A 19,300-nucleotide genomic window follows, 5' to 3' on the forward strand; every position below is an offset into this window, starting at 1 on the left:
ACCCTGAGGTCAACCTCCCATGTGCCTGGACTGTCCCCAGGTCACCTGAGCACCCGCAGCAGGAGCTTGGCAATTCCAGGGTCCTTCATAGCTGCATCAGAGCAATAAGGTGGGGAAATCACCATCTTCACCAGCAAACAGCCAGGCATGCCAGGCTAGGCAGCCACAGCACGAATTTCTTCCTTGGGGTTAGGTGGGACGCAGACACCAGACTGTCCTCAAATCTCATCCCTTCTCGTGTGCTCCCAGGTTGACCTGCACCCTCTTCCCCTCCTCATGTCTCTCCCTCTGTAGACAGCACTGGTTCCTTAATGACCCTGATCATACAACTATTTTCTGGCCACACATAAATGCTTTCATTCCCCCCGCCTCCTCACCCCTGACTGCCATCGCCGTATTAAAAAGCAACCCGCTGCTGGGAATACATTAGTGACTTGCAGCAGATCCTTCTTTGCAAGGATAATTACAAAAAATAGAGGGACAATAACTATTAATATTTTATTGCACTATTTAATGAGCTAAAGCAAATCGTCTTGCACTCCACTGGAACGACATGCTTTGTCATTCTTACATTCCCTCCATCATTTTCCTCGGCTCCCCATCTGAGGAGCCCTCCCTGCTTTTAAGTCCTGCTCACTCAGTGCAATTTATATTTCCTCTAAGCTGCTTTTCTCCAACTTGAAAAACGACTTTCCTACTTTCTGGGGCTGGTGCGCTCTCCCTGCCAGCAGTTCAGCCTCCAGACCCATCCACTTCTACTGGTCGAGTCCCGGGGAAGAGCAAACCCCTTTATCTTAGCAGAGAAAAGCTGTCCTTTCATCTCAGGTGTTTATTGTCTCCATTTCACATGCAAGGAAACGGCTTCCACAGGTTAAAGGAGTATTAAAAGCACTTTGGGACTCAGAGGGACTTGTGTCCTCACTTTTGAAAGCCCTGCACGGTGCAGGTCACCTACGGCTCGAAAGGGAGTCAGCGGCCAAGCAGGGAACAGAGACCCACCCCGGCTGTCGGCCCCGTGCCCTGGCCGTGCCCGAGTGCAGCAGCACCGCTGTGCGTGTTCAAAGCCGGGGCCAGCCGGGTCTCGCTCACCCTCAGGACGGCAACCAGGGCCACTGCCATCAATGGGCAGTGACGGTTCCCTGTTCTATCTGCCGAGCTCACTCGCGAGACCGCAGACGTGCGGAGAGACAGCGGTGGAGCCCTGACCCCTAAGCATGGGGCAGGCTTGCTCCCACCCAGCAAACCCACAGTGTGCTAATCCCCACCCCGCTGCCAGCCGGTCGGGGACACGGGGAATGTGTTTTGGAAGGCTCGGTGAGGCTAATTGCTCAGCATGGCTCCAGTTTGGGTTATCCTCTCCGGGAGCACAGGATTTCAGGAGCGCTCTGCAAGGGACCCAGGATGCCAGGGCAGCCCCGGGCATCCGCACCTCTGCGCACCAGAGACCTCCCAGCATCCCCCTCTGCCGGGCACGGACCCACGGCATGCACCCACCAGGGCTCCCCTGGGGAAAACACCAAGATGTCAATGTCTGCTTTTGTATTTCCCTAAATTTCTTGATTCCTGCTTTTTGATCCATTCTGATAGAGGAAAAAAATGCCATACAAATAGTTCTATAGGCTCCTATATACTGGTTCTATATAATATAATAGTTCTATATTATATATAGAGAGTTGTATGTTGTATATAGTCCTGTAGTTCCTATATAGAGTTTCTCTCTCTCTCTCTCTCTCTCTCTCTCTCTCTGAGCCTATATAATAGTTCCATAGGCTACTATATACGTCCCAGTGGTCTGAATCCAAGGAAACTGTGCCCCGATCATTTAAACTCTTCCTCGTGCTCAACCATCCCTCCCTCTCTGCTGCAAGTTCATTACTTTTGAAACCCACACCAATCCTTGGAGCTGCCCTGGCCCCCCAGGCAATGACCATTTGTGTCCCAGCCACCTCCTGGTCACTCCCCTCTGCGGGTAATGCAAGCTTGCAGGGGCAGGGCCCAGAAATACAGAGCACAGCACCTTCTCCAGGATAGCAATAACCCTGGAAAGACCATTAGCATAAAGCTCTGTCATCTTCTCAGTGTCGTTTCATCCTGCCGTGCTGGCCGTGCACCGAGCAGCAGGTTTAACCCACTGCAACGAGAAGATGCTCAAGGCACTATTCAGGCGGAGGAACACAAAGCCGAGCCGGTATATTCGTGTACCCCGACAGATAATGTTACCACGTGCGTAACGCCTTGTCGCACACAAGCCAAAGTCAATCAGACTTCAAGAATGCAAGCAGCCCTTAAAAAGTAGCCAACCCAAACAGATCTGAAACAAGACAATTTAATTTTAAAAGGACTCAGTAAGGTAAAATAAAAGTTAGAGTTGTTATTGGCACAATGACCTTTACCCATGAAAGTGGGAGTAACAGAATATCTTTCCCTGAAAAATACTAAAAATATCTTATGGATACATCCATGTATGTGCATATATGTAACATTCACTCAAACCACTCACGGCGTGCTCAGAACAAGGATAAAAAGGGAGATGGAGCTGAGCAGCATCACTGTCCACGAGAAGCACAACACAGGAAGCAGCAGCATCGCTGGTAAACCCGAGGGGGCTGTATTTGACTCTTGCACTGGTGAAAAATCCAAGGCCGGGTGCTCAATGGGGATCACTTTGATGCTGATTTACATCAGCTGAGGGGCTGAGCCAAGGATTTCAAGCTGATGGGACCCTATTAAGGTGTGCTCCGGCTGGTCATTGCAGTCAACAGGCAACCAAATAGCAGGAGGGTTCAAAACTCTTTCCCCAACCTTCCCTCGCAGATGGCTGGGCTAACGGGACAGGGGACAGGGGGAGCAGCTTCCTCGTCCTCCAGAAATAACTAATCACTCCCCCAGCCTCCGTGAGCAGAGCGGAGATTTAATGTGCTGACAGCCTGCATTTTTTACCTTTAGTCAATACAAGAAAGGCCCCAAGACTATGATTCCCAACATCTGGATTCCATCAATATGTGATCTGTCATGATGTATCGGCATCCCCCCCCCCCTCCAGATTGAGCAATGCGGCTGGTTTTATTAATATGTCAAATACATTATCCGTGTAATACACTTGTCTGCCTCTGCCCTCCCGCTGCTCCCACACAGCAGATTTGAATGTATGATGAATCAGTTTGCATTACACGTCTGTACGTCATAATTTGTCAGGATTAATAGAACTGTGTGCGTGTGGGGGGAGCGGGAGGCAGCACGTCATGTGTGTTTAGTGCAGAGATGTCTGTATCACTTATTTATCTCTGCTCAGGCCGCTGGGTTCCCGGAAAACAGCCAGCGCAGCACGTCTGGGAATCGCTGAGCAACCTGGAGCGCTCTCGCAGGCGCAGCCCTGCCCACCGGCCGCTCCAGCTGAGGAGCCGCGGGAGAAGGGGCGAGGGGGGTATTTTGGGTGCCTCTGACACATTGGGGTTTCCACGGCCCTGTGCACACGGTCGAGTCACTACAAGTGGTCAGGCACCACCAGCAGAGACACAAGGAAGGTGACACAGGGCTCCCGGTCTTCATCCTGGCTCTGCCAGAGCCTTGTTATGTGACCCTGAAGCACAACTCCTTGCCTCAGTTTCCCCATGCAGGACATCTACCTCTGCCCTCACCACCTATTCCCTGCGTTACTTGCAGAAAGTCATTTATTTTCACTTTGCAAATGACTTTTGGTTTCAATTGCTTATGGGGAAGAGGCACTGGGAGCCGGGAGCCATGTGCAGGTGATGAGCATATCCAGAGCCAGAGCCAGCCGGTGCAAGCTACGCTCTCCCTGAGACCCAGTGAAACATGCCCAAGAAACAGGTCAGGGCTCGGCGGGAGGCACTGGTGCCGTCTCCCCTTTGCATACAGAGCATTTGTTTGTAGCTCTGCAGCTGGACTTTGGTTTGCCCCTGTAAAACACCAATTTCAGCTATAAACTTTATTTACAGTATATTACACAGGATTTAGTGGGACCCATAAAGGCCAGAGAACAGAACTACCCATGCCGTTGCTTCCCAGCAGTGACCCAGCAAGACCAGCGAAAGCAGCCTGCAACAGGCATGCAGGCTTCGCCGCCGTGTCGCCCAGCCGATACAGAGAACCGCTACCTACGTCCCTTGAGACCCTGGGGGCTGCCCACCCCAGGGTCTGACACCCTGCCCACAGCATCATGTTAGATGTCTCTCAGCTCGCTCCTAATGAGCTCGTACGTCCACCCAGGACAGCCCAGTGCCGTGCAGAGCTCCTGTCTCGTGTCCTGGAAGCAAGATAGCCCTGTTAGCGCAGTGCTATGCTCCATCTCATTAGCACTGCCTCTCACCAGGGCTAATTATCTCAGCTGTTAGTTTGTCTCTCTTTGCCCAGCATGGCATGGCCAAGGGGAGGAGGCGTGAGGTCTCCTCACTGTTCTCGTGCTGGGTCCTCACCCCAGTGCTGACGGGAACATCACTGAGACCGCAGCATCCAGTCCCAGATGGTTCCAGGCGGCTGCCCGTCTCGATGCACTGAAATCAGGGATTTGGGGATACGGAGCAGGGACCACCCGCCTCAGCATCTGTAGGAGCTGAAGTCGGGTCAGACGGGAGAGGGTGGCGAGCAGATCCCAGCATACCAACATGCCTCCTTGCTACCCCCAGCACTTCTCCATCCCATTTCAGTTCCACTGCATGAATTAAAAGGTGGCGAGTGACCACCTTAAAGACCTGCACCGTCTGAATACAATGTCAGATATCAGCGTTACGGTTAAATATAAACTGTCTTGAGTGAGACTTTACTGTGTTGTCATTGCTGTTACTTTGCTTGCAGCTAAGCTCAGCAGAGATGTGGTTCTAAAATACTCATTATGGTGCTGACGACAGCATCTCGCCACAGTAAGACCCCCTGCAAATGGCTCACGACCCCCCCTGCAGAGCGTGTACCCCACAGCAGAGCACCCCAAATCCTGCCTCTGCATCAGTGGGGTTTGGTAACCCCTAGGGACAAGGGTTGCCCCCTCTGCCCCTAACCAGGGCCCAGCAAAGAGCCCTGGCTACCCAAAAATAGCGATGCTGTCCCACACCTTGCAGGGGGGTCTGCAGAGCACCTCTCAGCTGGCCCCACCATCCCGCTGAAAGGGTTTTGTGTGGGCAAGAAACGGGCTTCTCAACCAAAGCAAACAGGGACTTTTTCATCAGAAAACTGAAAAAAAGCCCATGATTTCCCCCTTTTACTTCTCCAGAAGGGCCAGGGGAAGTCCTGGCTGAGCAACCTCTCCTACGTCCAAAACCCAGACCCTGCTGCAAGCCCCAAACCCACCCCCTCTGACGGTTCCTTGGGGGGTCTCAACCTGCTCTTCTGTGTGGAAACACAAGCCATGTCCCCAGGGGTCCCCACGGGTCCCCAGGGCTTCATTTGCTGGGGCCACTGCACAGCCCATCCACACCAGGGCTGGTGCCACCCTCCCTCTGCTCTACTCCGGGGGACACCACGGGTCTGTCCCCTCCCCGTGGCCACCGCGGGGCCAAGCCCTGTCCCCCTCCTCCTGGTGCTGCTTCCCGAGCGCGGCTGGAGGACGTGACGTCAGGTTCCCTTAATGGGCAGCAGTCACCTCGCTTTAATAACAGCTCCCAGAAACAATTGTACATTTACAACCCAGCGAGCGAGCTTGGCACGCTGAGCCCGCTCCCCTTCCAAGGCTTAATTTGATTTTGACATATTGGCTTGAGATTAAAGGGCTCTCATAAAAAAGAAAAGAAAAAAAAAAAAAAAACCACCAAAAAAACCCAAACACACACACGCGTCCAGCCCCCCCACCGCCCCCTTTTCAGAGCTCAAGCAAAAGTGCTAACATTGTAATATTTTAAGTAGAGAAAATCCAAGTGTGCTTTACCCCCTGCTGGCTCTTATGCTGGGCTTATAAAAATTAAGTGGAAACCTACACAGCTGTAGGCTATAAATCCTTTGTCGCTAACACAGCCAGGCCTGGTACCTGCCTCCAAAAAAAAAAAAAGAAAATAAATGCAAACTCCAAGAAGCGAGCAAGCAGCTGAAAGAGATGCACGGGGCTGGCCGGGCTGGGCAGGCTCGGGAGCGGCTGTCGGGGCCCTGGGGATGTCCCCGCGGCCAGGGGGCTGCGGGGAGGAGGAGCGGGGAAGGGGGGAAAGTGCCGGAGCATTGGGGAGAGCACAGCAAAGCAGTAAGAGCCCTCTCGGCTGAAGATCAATTAGCATCAATTACTGACTTCATTTAATTGTCGTAGAAGATGAATTTGTCATTTTTAGTCTGGAATTAATGGGAGACCTTCAACTTTCCCTTGGCAGCCCCAGCAGGTCACTGAGTATTTTTTTCCTCCTTTTGCACAGGGGAGAAATGTGGCAGCGGGGAGGAGAGGCGAGAGCCGCCGATGCTGGCCGGGTACCTGTCCCCATCCATCCTCACCCATCCCCGGCTGTGCCAAGCACGGCACCACAGTGGCAGCCAGCCCCGGCAGCTGAGCAGCACAAGCAGCATGGCCGTTGCCAGTGCCCTAGCCAGCCCTTGTGCCATGCCCAGCAGCACTCTCGCCACCACCTTTCGTGTTTTCTCTCTTTTTTTTTTTTTTTTTTTTTTTTGGCACCTTCCACTTTTTCCTCCCTTTTCCCGTTTTCTGCCAGAAATTAATTTTGCAGCCGAGGGCTGCAAAGTGTTTACATTTTCTCTGGCAAACAGGCGACAGTAAACAATGAACGCTCGCAGATGAAATTGAATTTATAACTGCATTATGGGGCCAGATAACGCCCTAAAATAATACAACGATAAGGAAATTCGATTTGATTGCCGCCACGAATCAGCTTGGGCCCATCTGCAGCCGGAGCCTCCCGTAATAATTTTAAATTGGGTTTGTAAACCTTATTTGTCCTTAAATATTTCTGTCATTTTTCATTGCCGGAGACAGATCCTTGGGTGTGAGGCGGCGGATTGGCCCCGCTGGAGCCACACCGGTGTGCAGGCGGAGGGCCGGCGCGGGTGCCCGGTGTGCCGAGCGGGCGCCAGGGCCGGCGGTGACAGCCGCTCATCCTATCCATCACCATGTCGACAGCCAGGGAGGATTCTCGGGCAGAAATTGAGTTTGCCTCACAGGGGACAATTGAACAAATTAATAGACCATTAGCCAAGCGGTGACCTGAGAAATGAGGGTGCTCAGGCTCCCCCCGGGTTTGCGGGGAGGAAGGGGAGAGGCGATGGAAATCCCATGGTTGTTCCCAAGGGGACAGTCCCAACGCCCTGGGATGGGATGGATGGGAGATGCGGGTGGGCGGCTGCGCTGAGCGTCCGTCGTGGCTCACTTGCAACCCAGCACCGGTTCACCCGAAAACGGCTATGCCAGTGTGCTGGCGTGCAGTTGGCAGGGCAGGAGGGATGTGGGGTTCTGGCGGGTGGGAGGTGGTAAGAGGGGCTGTGAGGATGATCCACGGTAATATAGAGGGATGGTCAAGCAGTGGTAAAGGGAAAGGTAGGGAGAGGAGGAATAAAAAAACCGTATTTCTCTTGTTTCTGAGAAATCTCCTGCAGAAAGCCATTGTACAGAACTGCTGCACAAAACGGTGCTGCGGCATGCACGGGACGGCTCCCAGGTCCCCAGGGTGCAGGGGCACAGGGCACCCCCCAGTCCTAGTGGGTGACAGGCTTGTAGTTACCACCAGGCAGGACACTGGGTGTCTGCATTGATCCCTGCCTGTCTCAGCCCTCTTCACATGACGGAGGATGCTGAACTGGGAAAGGGCTGGGCAACCCCTGCATCCCGGCCACCAGCCAGAGCTGTAGGGCCTTGCGGAGGGTCGATCCCAGGGAGGACACGGTCCTACTGCTTCCAAACACAGCCAGGTGCCCGCCCTGTGCAGCATCTCTCCTCTGCAACCTCCCCTGAGCTTGCCTGTGTCATCACCATTCATTATCCAAATGACTATATTTATTAAGTCCCCTGCCAAGGCATTACAGAGTGGTCTGTAACAGAGATTAAAAGCAGAATAAAACACCAACGTGATCTTTTTTCAAGTAAACAAAACGATGAACAGCCTCAGCATCAGCTACAAGAAACACAAGCCATGGGAAGGATGCAGAATTCATTGCTGCCACAACACGAACATTTTTAGGCCTGCAAATGCCCCACTCTCAGAGGTGGGGAAGCAGCCCCACACATGTGCTTCTGCTTGTCCAGCTATTCCCTGCCCCAAAGACCCTTCAGGACGGTGGGGAAACACCTTCACCTGCGCTGCCCCAGGCAGCTGCCCTGCACCACCCCACCTCGGCCGGGATGCTGAACCCCACGGGAACGTCCTGCCTTTCCTCTGCCCCTACGACTTGTAGGGCAGGGACAGCTCAGGGACGCTCCTCTGCTGGTATTAACAGCCTGCTGCAAAGGCATGCATGAGCCAGGCTGGGTTGGTGACTGTCCCCAAGCGTGCCAGCGCACCGACCCCCATGACACCAAGGCACTACAGCCTAGGGCAGCAGACAGATGGACCACCACGCTCCTGGTGGCATTTGCCAATGGCTAGGGCTGCAGTGGGATGCAGCAGGGAACCACAGCTCCTTGCTCCTGCCCACTCGGGTCTGCAGAGCACAGCATCAGCCCCTGCAGCAGGAGGCTGCTTGGTTCTTATTTTCAAAGGTATTATTTTAAGTCTGTGGAACGAGGTGCTTTACGAGGAGGCATCAGGTTTCCTTTGTCTCTGCTGGAGATAATCAGGTGCAGATAGGATGTATATTCTGTAAAAACATACACTCACTTCCACTCACCGGTTACCTTTTTTCTGAGAGCTGTAAGGGTTTCAATTACCGGATTCTGGGATTTAGCGCCCAGGGCTTTTTGGTGTGCGTTAGATTTATTAGAAGGTTTAGTACCAGCGGAGGATTCACGCATTTACTCCCAGGAGCCCAGCTTCCGTTCACAGACCCTAAATCACGAGCCGAGATGGGCTATTGTCACTTACGACATTAGCATGGTTAACGTACACGGGGATGATTAATAGCAATACACATGCAGCCTCCCCCTCCTCCCCAAACGCCATGTCTCTGCCACCTCTGCCTGTGCCGGGGGCTGCGAGGGGCACAGCCAGCGCGCCTGCCTGCATGGGGAGAGCCACGCCGCACCCCCTCCCCGGGAGCTCAGCACCACCCCAGCACCAACGGTATTACTGCTTTACACTGTATTTTATTATTATTATTTTGAAGATGAAGCGTTGAAGGCATTTGGGAGGCAGAGGGCTTTCTGCCGAGGCAGGGCTATGGGAAGCCCCCACAGACACTGGCTGGGAGAAGGGGAAGGCATGCAGGGGAAGAAGGTGGCTGGAAGGAGAAGGATGCAGGGTGGCAAAACCTGCAGGAAAAATTGTTATTCTAAGAGTAAACCCAGCCTTCCCCGGTAGGACCCACCTGTCCCTTGCTGGCTCCTTCTTCCCAAAGGAAACCTCAGATCAAATCTGCTACTGGAGGGAAGAGAAGAAGAAGGTGCCCTTATTAAGCAGGGAGCAGTTGAATAAGGCAGCCCCTCTGATCCAAGCAGATCTCCCCTTAAAAATCCCATGGGATTATCCCACCTATCTGCCCGGCTTGCAGCAGCAGAAGCAGATCCACACATTATGGTCCCCCCATCACCCCAGGAGACTAGTGACAAGGCTAAAACTCATCACACAAGTGGTCTCCCAGAACCTCAGGGATGCAGCAGCCTCTGCATCGCGGGCTCTGCGTCTCGCAGCGGTGGATACCCGAGGATCGAGGCAAGCCCTCGGCCCTGCTGCACTCCAGGGGAGACACGACCACGCTCCTAACAAGCAAGATCCTGATGGCTTTTGTCCTTTTTCCAATACTGTGTTACTTACATTCCTTCTTTTTTAATTAAAGCAGCCCCAGCTGATTTTACAAGCTTGCCACTGCTTCTCTCCCAGTCTCTGTGTCTCTCATATGCTTGAGTGCTAGTATTAATTATTAGAGCCAATTTACTGTTTATACTCTGATGTTTTAACTAATTACCACTAATGGCAGACACCAGTGGGCAATCAACTTCATTTAGTTCCCAGTGCAAACCACTCATTACCATCTGAGAGAGGGAAAGAGAGTGTGTGGGAGGGATAAACAAAGACGGAGCTACATGGGTGGGTGCCTGGGACTGGTGGTGAGCTCTGGTGCTGGGGGATGCTCCTGCTTCCCGCTGCAGCCCCTTTGGCAGGGCTCTGGGGGAGGATTTAAAGCCCCAACATGTGTGGATGGGCAGCAGGGGAAAGCCCTTGTGCATAACTGCTCTGCAGGGGCTGTTAGATCGCTGGTACTTCACACCATGTGCTAAGCCCTGCCTTGCCACCAGGGAAAGGCTCTAAGCCTGAGACAGTTACAGGGGAGCAACATGTCTCTTTCCTTGCTTGGCAAATGGCTCCTTTTCCCTGCTGGGTTTTATCCTGGGATTCATCCCTGGGGAAGTGCAGCCCCTGCTTATGTTCTTGGTTTGGTGCGATGCCAGGCGGAGCCAGGTTTCCTGAGTCCCAGGTGCCTCTGGTGTTAATCCTGCCATGAAAGGTACAGTGGGTGATGTGAAGTCAAGATGAGCTGGGGCTGAAAAGCCCTTGAGCTGGGCTTCCTCCTGTCTGGAGCTGAGCTTTAAGCCTAGGCTAATGAAGCTCAGTCATGGAGCTAATTTAGCTGTTTCTGTGTGTAGTGATATTGTTGACACTAATCCTTCCTTAACATGAGCGCATCCCTCAGCGTAGCTCACACCTCTGTCTACTTGTTCCCTCTGGAGACCCAGGAAAGCCACCAAGGCACGCGTTTATCCCCCTGCACCCCAGAACCAGCGCAAGAGCCCACGATGTTAAAAGCATATAACCTTCAGGCGATACAAGTCTCCTGGCTGTGCTCGTTCTTCTCTGTTTTGGACCAAGAAACAAATCCATGCTGCAGAGAGGGGCCTACAAGGAGGGGTGATGGGGCAAGATGACTCCACCAGAGCTGGGCTGGCTCTGCAGCTCCAGCAGACCCCTTTGGTGGGTGCAGCCCAGAGCAGAGCACGAGGGACTGAGCTCCCGGGCGTCCCCAGATGTGGCTGAGAAATACCTCTAGAAAAAGTGATGTCCAGATCCATTTGCCTCCTACGGCGAGACCTGTTAACCCTGACCTGGGACAAACCTCCAGCCAACTGCATTTCTGGATGATCTGGCCTCCTCCAGCACTCAAGCATGAACCGCCGGGGAAAGAAGATCCTTTCCAGGGGACAGATAGAGCTCTAATGACCTGCCAGCTCATTACCAGTAGTGGGAGTCCTGCCCTAACAAAAGGGACCGCAGTGTTTTCAGAGTTTAGATTCCACCGATGTGATTTTAGCGCGGTGATGCTGTAACGGCTCAACTGGGAATCCCAAAACAGGGGCACGAGCCCAGCCGCAGAGATGGGGCTGGGTACCACCTCTCCAAAGGGATCACCAGTCTCTCTCTTTCCCTTTCCCCCTTTCTCTCGCTTTTATTCCCTGATTTCCTCTGTTGAAATCCTGCTTTTGAAAGGGAAACATAGGAGGGGGTTGGAGACCTGCTCTGCAGTGGTGGGGACGTGGTCACCTGTCTTGTGGAAAGCGGGGGGGTTATAACTATGCACACATCTGAAATGTAATTGCTGTCAGCTCTCTCCATTCTTGCAGCACGAGGCCTTTAATCTCTCCCACCAGACCCATCGGCCCTGATATTGCAGCTCCAGAAAGGCTGGTTTTATGTACTTTAACCCTGCGACCTTTACAAATCCCATCATTCCAATCAATACGTCTCATTAGCGTTAGGTAAATGTATGGGATGGATGGGGAGCTGTGCTGGGAGGAGCCCGCGGAGGGTGGGGTGGAAAGTGCTCCTGCCTGCCCGTTCTCGGGGGGTAGCACAGCCCCACCATGCTCCCCGAGCTGCTGGGGGCATCCTTCCCCCCTGAGCATCCTTGCCCCCAAATATCCTTCCCCCCAGACACACACCTTGGTCCAGCTAGAGAAGGGGGCCAGCTAATGCAGAGCATGAAACAAAGTCCCTGCAAAGCCAACAGCGGAGTCAAGAGCCCAAGCTGTTAACTGGACCAAGCTGTTGGAGTCATTTTTTTTCTCTCTCCTTGGGAAGCAGACATATGTTTTACAGCTTTCCCCTATGTCGACTAAATGAAAACATACGGGGCCTGTGGCAGGTGATGGGAAAACAATGTGGAGCGTGCGTGGGGCTGCCTGCCATCCCTGCCTGTCGGGCAGGAGAGCTGCCAAGGACGGCAGTTACTGCGGATGGCAGGACAAAGCCAAGGAGTGGCGCGAAGAAAGAAAATCTCTGGCACTTCCTGTGAAAATGAAGGGCTTAATCCATGGAGAAGTGTGAGTTTACACCAGTTTACACCTCACCAGCACAGGAACGCTGGCTGTGCCAGGTGGGACCGACCCATGGGTTCACAGGGCATCGATCAACCAAGAATGCTTCAAAAAAAGGATGGGGCCAGTCCTGCCCTTGCGAAGGCTGGGGGTGGGATAGTGTTGCAATCTGGTTTTTGCTGGGGAGAGGGGTCCCTTCCCCCTGGATCAGTGCCTCAGCCAGCAGGGCTGTAAATACTATTACTGCCCATAAAACTACCCAACTCTCCTCCAAATCCTGCTCAAACACTTGACTCGGGCGACCCACCAGCAGCAGCAGATCCCACAGGAGCGGGTGTCGCGGGGGCTGCTGTTGCCAAGGTGTGGAGTGGCTTCCCGGGGGACCACAGGACAAGCGGCCTCCAGACCTCGGCGCTGTCGGCTCACCTGCGCCACGTGCCTCACAGCTCTGCACCGTGCCAGATCTGCGTCTCAGAGCTTGAACTGAACTATCCCATGCTTAAGCAAATTCATCCCTGGCAAATGCAGCTCCTCAAAAGAAAAGAAGATGAGTTTAAGGTCTTCTCCTCCCAGCAGGGCAGGATGGGGTGCAGGAGGAGGCGAGGGTGCCTTCCTCACCCTCCCCAGGCAGGGCAAGCCTTTTAATTGGCATCTGCAGCCGGGTTTGGTTTCTGAGCTCTGCTATCCCCATCTGCAGAGCCAGCATGTTACTGCAACAGCACTCAGCCCCGCCGGCTTCGGGCTCACCCCTGCAGTAAAAGCAGCCTGATGAATACAGAGCACAAAATATATTCGTATGCATACATCAATTTCTGCAAGAGCCTACAAAAGCAAGGGCTTAAAAACCATTTTTCACATTAGTGAGGTTTAATGAAGGTGTTTCCATGAGGTTTAAACTTAGAGCTAGGCCAAATACACCTCTCGCTGGAGAGTGGGACAGCCAAATTTGTCTCCGTGCTGGAGGGGGTATGTGGAGCTGGGTATGTGACGTTCCCATGTGGGAACCCCTGGTGATTTGGAGACCCAGCTCCTGTGCTCCCCCCTTTCCCAGCACTGATGCCCGCTCCCCCCATCTCCCTGCTGCTCTGTTTGTCAAAGCTCTTTGGCAAGACTTCGGACTTGTTGACAAGCACTAAACTCCGTGGCGGCATGAAAACCATTTAAGCGCTAAGCCCCCCTCGGCTTTAGCGAGATGACTGTGTGGCGTGGGATCTTAGCGCAGCCCCTGGCAGGTGGCAGAGGGAAGGAGAAATGAATAAATCCTCCGGCGGGGCCAATTTCACTCGACCTGACACTGCTCCTCCTGGAATTAAACGGGCGAATCCCCGAGGTGCTTCTCCGGAGCGGTGGGCTGCTCGGCACCACGCCAGCACCCCTGCGCACCGGCTCCCCGGCCACCAAGCTGGAAGCAGCCAAGAAACCTGTGTCTGGTCTGTGATAGGAAAAACCAGGCTGTAGCTTCAGAGTCATCCTCTCCAGCAGAACAACTGTCGGGGCCGATAAAGCCCCCGCTGTGCAAGTCCCCAGCTCTGTAGTGCTCCAGGGTGCCTCGTCCTGGCTGGCAGCCCCCAGTGGCAGGGCACTTGTGCACTGGGGGCTCACGGGATCTTTTGAGCGTGTTTTTATTTGGCACCAACAGTGTGGAGCCAGCAACAAAGCCTCCGCAGACCCTCAGCAAGCCTTTTAGAGCAGCATTGCCCTCCTCGGCACTGCAGTCCCTGCCTGGCCATCCCCATCTGGCAGCAGGACATCCCGCACAGCTGCAGCAAAGGGGAACAGGGAGAGAGGGCAGAAAGCTAACACATCCCCCAGTGCCCCCATGGTTATTGGAGGAGGACAGAGCAGTGGCCTTGCTGCAGGACCCTGTTTAACCTTCTTGAGCTTGTCTGCCAGGGGAAAGCTTAGCAGGAGGAGAGATATTGTAGATAGACAGAGAGATTGGTGGGTCCAGAGATGCAGGGGACTGCAGCAGCCTTAGATTTTATCTGCATCTCTGCACGGCCAGACGACCTTGGAATCCCAATCAACAGTTGCTAATAAAACATAGGGGAGAAGCACAAGGGGTTAAAGGCAGAGTGTGCTGCAGGGCTCTGGGGGAGCCCTGTTAGAGCTGAGGGCACTCGATGCTGCCACTGTCTAGTCTAATACCGCCTGGAGCAGGTAAGCTTACTGGCTCCTTTTTCCATTGGAAAAGCTGCTTTTGGACACTAATGGGAACAGAGGGAATTCCCAAAGGCCTGGAAAGCCCCCCAGATCCCCGTCTGCTCCACAGCCCATTGGCTCCTGGGTGCCTGTCTTGTTCCTGTGCTGCACCCACCTGAAGGGCTGGGGCTGAGCCCAGCCCAGGGGGAGGTGCAAAGAGGCTGAAGGTGGCTGCAGAGGTGGGAGCAGGAGCTTCCCGGTTCTTCCTTTCACTCCTGGTCTCTCTTGGCAATGTTCAGCCCTCTGGGCTGCTCTTCTGTGTGCCCCTTACCCCCATGTGTGGTCTGGATCTGCTGGACCCATTCCTTCACCACATTTCACCTGTGTCACCAGGAGCTCCTCTTCCTTGTAAGGAGCTGGGGAAGGAGACAGGGCAGCCCTAAGGCTGGGAAGGGAAGGGAGAGCTGGTTTTGGCCGTCCCTGGAGAGAGCAAGCAGGTGCTTGAAGCGCTGGGGCACCATCCCAGAGCCACCGCTGCCTCCCTGCTGCGCCCCGTCTCCTCCTCACCTCCGGTCACGCAGAAATCTGGCCCTTACTCAGCCCAGCATTTCAGTCCCAGCCATTACAATGACAAGGATGATAAGAGATTCTTATCACAGCGCTCAGAATCGATTTGAAGCTGAGCCCCTTCCCCGTGCTCCACCTCCTCGCAGCTGCTGGAGCAGTGGGTCGGCGCTGCAGAGGGACTTGGGAGCGGGGCTGGTCAGAGAGCAAAGATGAGGGTTCGGGGTTCAGATCCCTCCAGTGATATGTCCCTCCAGCCTAGCAGCTTCAGGCATATCCTCCCGCTGGAGACAGAGGCACGGGATGGGAGCCAGGACACCTGGTCTCCTTCCTGCCACCCTCTGCTGGGAGACCCGTTCCCGTGTCCCCAGGCTGCAGGAGGGGCAATGCAGCTCTGCATCCCTGGAGGGCACTGTGAGCCTCCATCCAGGGGGACCTGGGCAAAGGGCTATGGCCTCCCAGCTGAGGCAGGAGTTTGTTCTCCTCCTTGCATTAGAGGGGAAGCAAGGAGAAAGTCCTGCTGACCCCACAAGAGATGGGGAGCAGCCTGCAGTCCTGGATTCCAAGCCTGGGGCTCACTGCACCCTTGTTTTACTCCAGCCCTCCAAAGAGCTGTCACTTTCTACAGCTCAGCGTTGCCTGCCTCCACTCCGATCTCCCGATCTGCCCACCCACCCATGCTTGATGGGGACAGATCCTGCCCTCCCATGTGTGCCTGATGGGGGCAGATCCTGCCCTCCCACGCGTGGCTGATGGGGACAGCGCTCGGGAAGGAGACACCTCCCACGAGCAGAGCCGGGGGCTCCCAAGCTGGAGTGGGTGTCTGTGAGCCCCGGTCACATCACAACAGACAGCATCGCCCCTGCGTCACTGCAAGCTGCTGTCACCTCTCCTGCGGGAGGCTGTCTGGGTGTCTCTCATGAGGAAGCAGAAACTGCACACAAGTTTCAGTGAGGTTAGGGCTGATTTAGCACAGCTGCCCAGTCTCTCACTCTCTCCCCGCAGCTACCACCTCCACCACTTACAAAAACTCAGTTCCTCCCACCACTGGCCTCAAAACATTGCCAGGTCCCTGCTTGGAGCAGTCCTCAGAGACCCCCACAAGTCCAGGCTTCCACCTTTCAGTTTCACCCTTCTCAGCTCTGGGATGGCCAGCGGGATGTTGTGTGCCCAGGAGGGAAGGCAGAGGAACTGGCAGCACAGCTGCCTGCACCGAGGCTGCCCTGAGTGGTCGGCACTGCAGCTCCCCAGTTCTTGGGGGTGCCTTGGCTCAAATGCACGCACCCACTCTTTGCAGCACATCTGCAGAGGCAGAGCAGGACCTCAGTCACTGGTGGGGAAGCTGAGGCACAGGTGGGTTGTGGGCTTGCATAGCCGCACAGCAGAGCTGCTGAGAGGACCAAGACATCCCGATCTGGAGCTGCCCAAGGAGCCCTGGCCCCCTCAGAAGCCTTGAAGCCCCAGCAGCTCTGGCCGTGCAGATGTTGCAAGTCCTCCCTTTCCTCCCAGACCCGTCTCTGGGAAGAGCAGAAGCACAAGGCGGTGGCAGGGGAAGCATCCGAACAATTGGGGCTTGTGCAGAGACGAAGAAAGGCCTTTCTTGTTGGCGGGTGCAGTTGGGGTGAGCCCGGGGGCATCGCAGGATGGCACCCCAGGTACCCCAGCTGTGCAGACTCTCCAGCCCAACAGAGAGGGGGCTGTTGTGGGCCCAGCCCCGGCACAGGGTGTCACCGCCTGCCTTGGTTAGCGGGGATGCTCTCTCTTTGTGCCTGCTGGTTTCTGCTCTGCTGACCCGCTTTGCTCCCTCCGCCGGCACCATCCATCAGCTCTGGCAGCCCCGTCAATTCCAGGGCTCTGCAATGCCATTCCCCAGGGGCAAAAGCACTTTTTTTTTTTTTAAGGGAAAGGAGAAGTATTTTCCCCCCTGGCAAGCTACTATGCTCCCTCCCTCCCTCCCTTCCTCAGAGACATCTAATGCTCAACCCAGCCCAGGGACAGGGACACAGCATGTGCCTGGGCTTTTCATTCAGCCTTCGGGCTGCGGTACCTGGCCAGATGTGCAGTGTCCCCGGGGCAGATGTGCTCCAGCTCCCGGCCTGCCCCTGGGCCCTTGCTATTGCAGGTACCAGGCAGGCGGTGGCAGCCTGACCTGCAGCCCGCAGGTCCAGCGGGTGAGCAGCCCTGCCAAGCTGGCAGGAGCTGGGGGAAATCAGCCTGGCGATGGCCAAAGGCGCCCGGCCCTTTGCACGGTGCCTTGTCGGGGCTGGCCCCAGCAGCAGCAGCTCGGGGAAGGTGTTATTGCATATGTCCCGTGTCCCGCTCACCAGCCTAGCAGGCAGCGGCGGGGATGAGCCAGGGATGCCGGGGCAGCTGCGTCAGGCTCGGGAGGACAACACCGCTGCCGGGATGAGGATGGGGCTGGGTGTATTCCCACCTCCGTCCCCAAAAGCCCTTCTCCAGGAGATGGTGGGTTTGAAGCATGCACTGGCACGGTGAAATCTCCAGAAATGCCCCATGCCTGAGTGCTTGCAATGAGGCTGCAACGCTGGGGACTGCCTACAGCTGAGTGGCAGGAAAAAAGCAGGATCCTGCAAGCAGCCTTCATCCTTTCCTCCCTGCCTCCCTAGGCCAGGGTCAGCCCCACAGCGCTGGATGTTGTCCCAGCGCTCCCCAGCCCCAAATCACTGTCCCAAGGTCCAGATGTGGGGCAGGGACTCAACCATTATCAGGGCTTTCTGCCTCTGCCCCAGCAATCCCACCTCGCCAGCAGAAACATCTGCCTCACCTCTTCAATCAATACTCAGCTCTTAATAGTCCTGACAATTCGCAAGAAAACAGGGGCATTAAACGTTAATTATATCTATTTGGATTCAAAAAATTTTATTACTTGAGTTAATTATAGCCGGAGTCGTAAAAAGGTGCAGAGCAAGAGGCGCTGATGCTCTATGGGGCGAGCAGGGCTGAGCATCCCCAGGCATCCCGAGCCGTCGGCCGGGCAAGGATGGAGGGACGTACCTGCCATGAGCGCGGCCACCTGCCCCGCACACGGCCGGACCCTGCCCCTCAGGAAGGGGCTGCTGTGGAAAGGGGCTGCGCAGGGGCTGTGCTGGTAGGGGGGTGCAGAGCCGGCGGCGGGGTCTCGGGGCGCACGGCAGGTACTCGCTTAGCTGTTGCGCTGGTGGGACCTGGCCTGCCCCAGCCTGTGGGCTTCTAATTTACTGCTTTCCTTTTACCGTAAAACTGAAAGGGGAAGGTGCACCCTTTAATCACTGCCTCCGGGGCCCCGCCTGAAACCACACAGAGACCGAGCGAAGGCTAGGAGTTAATGCTCCTTCCGACACCTTTTTATGATTCATGGGCCTGACCTTGAGCCATAAACCGCTCAACCTCTCCGCCACACTGGCAGTATTTACAGCCTGCAGGGGCCACTGCACGCAGCCACCGATGCAGATCCGCAGCCGGGGCCGCGCACGCCAGCACAGGTACGCAGCCGGGGATGCAACAGGTACGCAGCCGGAGATGTGCAGGCTGGGACGGCTACGCAGCCGGGGATGCCCACACGGGTGGGCAGCCGTGGACAGATCCTAACGCAGCACATGGAGATGCACGTAGTGCACTGATGAATCCATGTTTATGCACACCCGTACATGCGCACAGGGGCACGCACAGGTAAACGCGCTAAGATGCTCTCACCAGGGAGCACCCACGAATGCATGTAACAAGCATGTTTGCATGCAGGGAGGTGTGTGCCCACATGCTCACTGGCTGGGCATTTGCACCCAAGCACTGGATCGTGGTGAGGGGCTTTCTGCTTATTGCAGCAGGATGGAGGGACATGGCCCCACAGGGAAGGGCCAGGCTGAGCTGGCACACCCCAGCCCCCCCGCAGCATCCCGCAGCGCAGGTCCCGCTCCCTGGCAGGAGCAAAGGCTGTTGACACACAAACCGCCTCGGTGGCACTGCGGAGGCAGGTCCTGGCATCAGGGTCCATCCCGCTGCATCCCACCAGCCAGGAAGCCCCAGGTCTTGCTCCCCAGGTGAGATCCATGAAAGCCTACTCTAGTCCAAACTGGAACAGGGTGAAGTCCACTGGTTAAAGCAAAGAGTACCCCTCTGAGTAGGCTCAGACCATCCAGCTCCTTGCTTTATGCCTCAGTTTCCCCACCGCCGCAGCAGGAAAAAATAATCCTGACCCATCGTGTTTGCACGGCAAAGCTTGTTAATGTTTGCGAAGTGGGTTTGGCTCCCGTG

At 55.3% G+C, this 19,300-nt stretch overlaps 1 protein-coding gene across 3 annotated transcripts in view; it reads right to left on the reverse strand.

Annotated features, from left to right (window-relative positions):
• Positions 1-19,300, reverse strand: part of RNF220 (ring finger protein 220) — a 227,854-nt gene that overhangs the window by 114,099 nt on the left and 94,455 nt on the right. The gene's annotated exons all lie outside the window — the stretch shown is intronic.

This window comes from Nipponia nippon, unplaced genomic scaffold (assembly GCF_047370975.1).
Source record: "Nipponia nippon isolate SJK-2023a ecotype South Korea unplaced genomic scaffold, ASM4737097v1 scaffold_5, whole genome shotgun sequence".
In the NCBI taxonomy this organism is placed as follows: Eukaryota; Metazoa; Chordata; class Aves; order Pelecaniformes; family Threskiornithidae; genus Nipponia; species Nipponia nippon.